The following is an 8767-nucleotide window of genomic DNA, read 5'->3' as shown; positions in this document are numbered from 1 at the left end:
GCTCAATCCACTCAACACGAGCGCGGCGCGCGCGTCGTGACGTGACGTGTCGAGTCGAGACGAGCGAGCGAGGAGGAGCGCGCGCGTGTAGCATTCCTATTCTCACTCACTTACTAGTGGTGGAACAACCCACCTTATAAGGTGGTCTAACTTCCTCCCAACTTTCCATGTGGGACTAAACTTCCCACCTCTTGCCACTCCCTAGTGAGCTGCCACCAACTTGGGCTCAAACTCACATGGCTGCCACTATGTGGGCTTTGAGATTTATAGGAAAAACTGAAATCTAATTTGGGCCACTAAAAGTGGGCCCAATATTTCAACAGGGATCACAGCTCCAGGAGCCGCAGGAGAACAACAATCTGGAGAGATAGTGGACAGAGGCGAGGAAGAGATTGCGAAGGGAGGATAGGAGAGGCTTTGACACGGTTGTCTTGCTGATCGCCTGGACGCTTTAGAAGCAAAGGAACGCCCGGGTTTTTGGGAACTTAGATAGATAGTTCTCCACGGAGCAAACATAGATAGTATTTTGGAGGAGTTCAGCCTTTGGTGGGCTGCGAGGGTAGCGGAGCGGAGACTTATGTTGCGAGAGTAGGTGTTGAGGTTGGTGGTGTGTGTGGGTTGGCCAAGGGCAGATGTTCGCATCCCCCTTTGATTTCTTGTAATTGTTGTTGTCTTCTTCTATAAAGATATGGCACGCTTTTCGCGTGCCCGCGAAAAGAAAAGATACTGGTGCTTTTACATCCTGGTTAACGTGAAAATGCTCGTCCAATGTTTAAGGGTTTCCATGACCTGTAACTGTATTGTTCTGTACGGTGCTTACTGATTCAGAGTATTACATGTGTGTGTGACCAGTGGTAAAATTTAGGCCTTCATGTCTTTCAAACTTTCGATAGTGCTATGGTGCGGCAGGTGTGTGCACTTTCTAATTCATTGGATGTGAACTTCCACGCTCAAAAAAAAAAAGATTCTTAACAAAAATAGGTTTCTGTTCATTTGCTGAAATATGTATTGCTATGAGTCTATGCAGTTAGAGGAAAATAGTGAGGGGGCTAACTTGACAAGACATATTTAGATTTTTTTACAAATCCCTAATTTCTAAGCCATATATGCAAGCACCTAAATAACATAAAAATTTAGCATGTCAAAAGAAAAGATAACATAAAGATTATAGAAGGTGCCATATAGCCCACCCCTTTTTGGCCATTCAGAGAAGCTGCGTCCCTGAGTCTATGGCCCGCCACTAGAAAATTTGCCTTGCACTTGGCCCATGATTTGAAATTGGTATTATTTCATTATTCTTTTGGACCACTTGATCTTTTTTGATTACAAGAATTGCCGAAACCTCCATGGATACCCATCATCCAGGTTTTCTTTTTTGGGTGTAATCATTCAGGTATATTTTAACGATACATGCATAACTACTTGACACTTGACAGCACTCAGCAGCCAGCCACCTGGAATATCACTGGCCTAATATAGTCCATGGAGTATGTCGTGACTTCACCAAGTTAAATCAATTCCAATCAGATGACGAGCTACTCCAGCTGTTACATACTCTCAAGTGTTCCAATTGGCTTCTCTAGAGATTGATGGAACCCAAAGAAAATGCCATCTCTATTAAAATGGTGTAATTAAGTTCATACTGGCATACGTGTTCCCTTCTTCTCCCACTCGCAAGTGTTTGTTCCCCAGCAACAAATGTATAAACCACACATTAATAGTTTCGGCACGACATACCCTACGCATTTACAATAGCCAACCAAAATGAGATCGAAACAAAGGTGGTTGAGGTTTGTTATATGCACTTGCAAATGTATTAGGAGACCAACGAGCACTCAAGGATCTAATGGTCGCCATGTCTGGCAATCGCAGTTTTATTCTAACTGTGTAAAGCACATGATGGAGTTTTGTAAAGTCTCTGCACTACTCATTGAAGGAAAAGTTTCCTGCTAGCTGAGTACTTAATTTTGTATCAGGAATGTGTTGATAATTACAAAGTTAGTTAACAGCTCTGGTATTACGCGTTGATTGCACACATTAGCATTGTGTTTGTCAACCTTTAGTTATGGTGTCATGTGTACGCAGTTATGCTATGTCTGAGTGGAGGGAACAAAGATCAAACATGAAAGGTGAATCGGTTTCATAGAGAGATTCATATTCTGATCCTAGTGTGTGTGGATTGGCTACCGTGAAAAAACACAAGTTACACCATGGCAACGTTATTTATCAAAAGACTAGGTGTAAAAACTATGATGTAAATATTACTTTCTGAGTTGTTGTCAAATATTTTGTGCCGCATAACACATATATTTCTTGTAATGGAAATGTTTTTCGAGCAACTCCCTAGATAAAGAGTTAAGATCTTGACCGCAGATACAAACCATATCTCTGGAGGGAGATATATGGACATGCATGAGCAAGGAATCAATTTAAATTTTAATCACATGGTTATTGCACTCGAGTGCAATTTCTCCAGGTGCGAACAGTAAAATAAGATTTTTTTTTTGAAATTACTAAAATATCTGATTTTTAAAGGTTTACATGTTGATGCCTTTGACATGTATGCAAAGTTTCATGGCGAAAAGGCATATGTGGTGCTTTGAGAAAAGATATATGTTGTAGAAAGAAATTTTTGAAGAACAAAATTTATATTTTTACCTAGGTCACAAAAAATGTTCTTTTCCATATTAATTTTCATGCGATTCTTTCCAAATTCGTCTGACATTTAAAATTTCTTGTTTATAGCCAGGAACAGCTACACCTGAGATCATCTATGAATATTCTCTCAAATATTAGCATATATGACCATGCAAAAAACTGATTTTGTTCTATGTACATTGTTTATTTTCAGAAAGGATTGTTTATAGCTGGGAGCAGATACACTCGATCTCACCTATGATTTTTTGCAAAAATATTGGCCTATATGACCACATAAAAAACTGCTATGTACGTTTTTTTGGAAGAAATAATGTAGAGGAAACCCCTACAGTGATTTTTTAAATAATAAAAACCGAAATCTACATCCTTGGGACTTGGGTCTAGGTGGCTGGGTTATACAACCACTTCCCCTAACCAAGTGAGCTATGTACATTGTTAGTAGCTTCCTCCGTTCTACCCATCTTATCTTCAATTTTTGAAGTTTTACACAATCCATTTTTTTTGCAATTTTTTACAAAATGATACCCTTATTCAATTTCCTTATCAATGCAACATAGCATGTGGTAGATATTAGCTAATCCCAACTTGAGCAAGTAAAGAAAAGTGGCATTTCTTTAGCACAACCACACGTTTCCTACAATCCTACGTACATATATAACCTTTAATCCTATAGCAATTTTTGTATATTATGTAGAGGCCTATAGTTAGGCCCTCATTACCTATTTTCATTTAGGAAAGATACAAAAGATGGATAAATTGCTTTAACTACTGAAGTTTCCGGAACATATATTTGTTTCACTGGCACATATATAATATCCTTACAGATATAACTGGGACCATTGATCATATCATGGCTAACAATTGGTGTATCTAGTATACACAAAAAATTCAGAGCATTTCTGCCACACATCTTGTCCTGGAATGATCCTATCCACACAAAGGGTAAATAGATCAATATGAAACGCTAACATGAATATATTAACACTCCCATTCATATGATCTGGCAGATAAACAATACCACGCTCAATGACTGGGACTCATCACCGTCGCTGGTTAATGCATGGTTTTGGTCTAATCATGGATGGTATATTGTAGGTGCGCGAATAATTGGAACATAGATCCTGGCCGTACGTGCATCCGTGGTGGTCTCTAAATGCAACAGCAGGGCCACTTTTATAAGGCTCAACTTGTACTGGATGCACACCTCTGCATGCATGCCTTCCACATAGCACATACACAACATTCCTCTCATAAAATCTTGTCAATTATTTGTTGCACAAGTAGAGTAGTGGTTGGAGAAGGGGTATGTCATCAAGATTCTAAGCTTAGATTCCGAGCATAGATCACAACTGAAAATTGTTATAGGCACCAAATTCAAAAATTGAAGTATTTTGATGTGCCACTCGTTCTTCCATTTATTTGATTAACCAATTTTATGTGCGATTTGTGATTGCATGATGGTAATGTGGTAACAATAACATGATAGGAATTTTCCTAACATTTATGTGAACACCCATATCATCTTCTTTATAATGTGCCCAATGTACTAATATACAATTAGATATGTCTGCCAATTAATTTTAACGGTTCTTAGACGACAAATAACATTTCTAAGGCATAAGTTAAAACTTTTCGATCAAGCCTCATGATTCGTGCAAGTGTGAAAGATAGAAGATAATTTTGGTCCGACCACTGTCATTTGTGAATCGAAAATAGCTATTTCTAAGTCAAATGAGCTATAGCTTGCACAATTTTTAAATATTATCGATTAACAAAGTCATATAATGTGTTAAGAGGAATGTCTATATAGAGAACACTTTTTTTTGCCAAAATGATTTTGCCTAAAACCTAGACAAGCACTCATTACCTCTAGAAAACTTAAGGAGCAACAAAATTTCCAGACTACACCAACCTTACAAACCAATGCTAATATAAATGATATATCAATACTATGTCGATAAGATGACACCAATTTTTCACAAAAGAAGTTGGAAATGAAATTATGTATTCACAACTTCGTCACACTATCGAAGTCATGCATATTGCTCTATAAACACACATGCCTTTTGATGTTAGTGTACAAATTTTGTGAGTCTTTATTCTTTTATTTCTTAATTGACTAGTTAATAAACTGGGATGCATACATTTGTTATGCCCAAGAACCAATTATTCATATGTTTATACTGAGAAGAAATGTTTTGAATAAGATTAATGAAACAAATCATGTTTTCTCTGCATATGATCCGATAAGCACCCGATATGTGTAAGCCAAACCGATAATACTCTGAACCTTGCACCACATCCACACTTAGTGAGTATAACTATAATCTCTGGTTACACTTATGTCAGCGGCTTATGAACATTCAATTATCAAATGAACCGGACAAATTTATTTGGAAATTAACTGGCAATGGTTTATTCTCTGTTAAATCTATGTACATTGATCTTATGAATGGTCATACTAGATTCTTACGAAAATATCTTTGGAAGATTAAAATTCCTCTTAAAATTAAGATATGTAAGTGGTTTCTCAGTAATAAAGTTTTGCTTACTAAGGATAATTTGGTGAAGAGAAAATGGACAGGGTGTCGAAAATGTTGTTTCTGTTAACAACAATGGAACCATTGATCATCTGTTTCTTCATTCTCCTTTTGCCAAAAAATTGTCTGGCGGATAATATATTTTGCTTATAACATTCCACTACTGTCTAATGTTACTAATATATTTGGTAATTGGTTAAACGATGTAAAAAAGACGATAATGCTCATATTCGAATTGGTATTTCGGTAATCTGTTGGTCCATTTGAACTAGCCGAAATTATATCATTTTTAACAAGCAGAAGGCGATACATTTTTTGCAGGTTATTCTTCGTGCGACGCACTGGATACAACTATGGACGTATATGCTTCCGGAGGACTAGCGGGGTACTATGGATACTGGATGCAGCCGGCTACTCAAGATCACTCGGGACTGTTATTTCCAGGCTACTAGATAGCGACATATTAGCAGAATTCGAGATGGCTAGTTTTATGTATTTTTCATCTTTCGCTGGTTGATGGTGTTTCAACAATAGCACACGTTTCTCTTGTAATAAGCACTCTTGTTTACATTACTCTTTTATATAAATGGTTGTGTGCATCAATTGATGCAGAGGCTAGGGCACTGCTTCCATATCGAAAAAAAAACATCCACACTGAATAAAGTTTAGATGGCAATATGAATGGAAAGCATAAAAGAACATATGCCATCTAATATGTGTTCACCTAGCATAGGGTGCACTCTGGATACCAATCATTCATCACACATCTACACTTGGTTGTTAGAGGCTTCCAGCACAGAGGCAGAGTCATACGAACAAGAAACGATAATCAAATCTGAGAGCCGAGGCAGAGGTGGAGGTATATAAATCACCAGTCCGCTTCTCCACCAACACATCCACATCTCGAGCTCTCTTGTGCACAGCACCATCTCACCGCCAAGAAAACAGGAGCATCCTTACAAATAAACATGAAGAAGCCATCGACGCTTCTCCGATCCATCTCCACACGCCTCTCCACCAGGCTGGTGCCGTCGCCGTCGCCGGCGGTGGCTCCCTGGCCGCCGGTGCGCTCGGCATACGACCGCTGGATGGCTGCCGAGCTCGACGAGCTCCACGGTGACCCACTCACCCCGTGTACCAGCGCCGCCTGGCTCGGCCGCGCCATCGGCCTAGCCGTGGCCGCACAGAGACGCCTAGTCGCAGAGTCGGAGCTGGCCACTGCCGCTGGCATTGACCGCAAGACCATCGACGAGTGCGTGGAGGACACGGCGGAGCTGCTCGACGCGTGCGCCGGGCTCAGGTGCCGGCTCGACCTGATCAGAAGCTACGCCTCGTCCATGCGCATCGCGCTGCACTGGCTCGAAGGCCGCGACGGCGGCGCAGCCACCGCTCGGCGCCGCGCGGCCGCGGCGTTTGCGGAGTGCGAGGCCGTGGAGCGGCGGTGCGGCGCGGAGCTCGCCAAGTGTGGGTCCAACCTCCGCAAGCTCGGCGAGAGGGCGCTGCACACCAAGCCGCATTCAGGCGGCAGAGCGCAGTGCCAGGAGCCCCTGGCCGGTGCGCGCTCGGCGGCGCTTCTCGCCGTGGGAGCCCTCGGGGTCGCGCTGGCGTTCAGGCCGCGCCGCTCCGTTCCCAGTATCGTGCATGGTGCCGGTGGCGTCAAGGACGGCGCAGCGGCGGCGTGGGAGTGCGAGCTCCAGGAGGTGCAGAAGCACGTCAAGGAAGTCTATGATCGCCGCAGGAAAGAAGGCGTGCCATGCATGGCCGAGCTCGAGGCCGCGGCGGCCGACGGACGGGCGGTGAAAAGCGCCCTGACCACGGGCGGCCGGCATTTGCCGGAGGCTGCGGTTGCCGCGGCGAGGAGGAGGTGCGACGAGCTAGAGGAAAATGTGTTTGTGCTCGAGGAGAGCATCGGCGAGCTGCATAGGGAGCTCATAGGTGTCAGGATGGTTCTCTTGGAGTGGTCACAGAGAGAAAGAGGACATGAAGTTCTCAGGTTGTGAATGATTACTAATCTGAACCATAACAAAAATGATCATATAGATTGATTAGAATACCTATTTAGTTAGTGATATCTAACCGGTTTAGATTTAGTAACTGGTATCGACTTAGCTTGCAACCCTTGTTACTTGCAGCCTACATGATCAATATAAATACCCCTTTGCTAGTTCTATGTTAACTGAGAATTAAGTTTCTTTTACGCCCGCTAGAATCGTTAGATTTGCATATTCATTCACATGAGAATTACATGTGGGTGTACAATTACACATTCTTCTTAAATTGCACATGAAATTTGATGATATCATGAGAATTAGGTAAATTTTTGGTCAACTGAGAACTAGCAACGTCCACAAAAATAGACAACACAATTGCTCCTATAGAGCCACGTTTTTTGCCTCTTGGCATCACATCTCTCTCAATCTTGTTTTCCTTCATGGTATCGAAACCACGTTTTGTTTTGCTGTGATGACTACCTCTTGTTCAACCTCGATGTTGTGTCTAGCATCTACTCCTCTTGAAATTTCATAAGCTTCATCTACTACTCGTGTACGCATGGGACTGCCATTCTTGCAACATGAGGGCTCCTTCGTATATGGAAGACGCTACCAACCTATCAATGCCTATAGAAGGAGGAGGCAAGACCCCTAGAAGGACCAAGCAACTCGAGATCCCCAAAGGCGTCACACCGCCATCATAGTCATCTTTATACAGAAACCATATCGATCTAGGGCAGTCCGTCCTCTTCCGACCACCACAAAACAAAACATTGTCCATGTCATTGCCGGATCTTGCCTAGTTCCTATATTGTAATGGTGTTCTCTCTATATAATACTACATCCATCTTAAAATAAGTATCGCAACTTTGTTTATATATGAATATTTCTAAACACACATTTTAGTTATACATGCATCCAAATCTAGATAAAGTTACGAAACTTATTTTGAAACGTGTGTAAACAAGAAAAAACTAGCGGTTTTATCTGCACAAAGGGGCTGAACCTAGGTGTATCCAGTCACCTGCGCAATCCCCATATGATACTTGTGACTTTATCACCTGGGAAATATCTCCAACAGAAGAGTATGTTTTCAAAAAGCTAAATATATATACACGTATGCGCTTATGAGGTCTTATGATCTATTTGTTTTTTTTTAAATAAGGCATAGCTCCGACCTCTACATTGCAACCTTTTATTGATCCATCCGATTTTATCACCCAAAAATGATATCCAAGAGAAGAGCATGTTTTCTAAAAACAAAATACACCGAGGAAACTGATGAGAAAAGTACAAAAATAATTAGAAAATAATTTTATTACTCCCTCCGTTTCATTCTATAGTGCCTATAGTTTTTTGCACGGAAATTAGCGCAAGAGTATCTATCTATCTATCTTCTATTATATTATTAAAACAACAACCAACCTACGGTCTAGATTTAGCTACAAATAATCAAAGTAAAACCACGGCCAAGATTTCCTCCACGCTACAACGAAAAAAAAAACTCCATCGCTCCGCTTATATCTCAACAGCATCTCCGTCTCTTTGAACAGCGGCAGAGATAGATCAATCTATATA

Source organism: Lolium rigidum, chromosome 3 (assembly GCF_022539505.1).
Source record: "Lolium rigidum isolate FL_2022 chromosome 3, APGP_CSIRO_Lrig_0.1, whole genome shotgun sequence".
Classification (NCBI taxonomy): Eukaryota; Viridiplantae; Streptophyta; class Magnoliopsida; order Poales; family Poaceae; genus Lolium; species Lolium rigidum.
Note: the sequence above shows the minus strand (reverse complement) of the source record.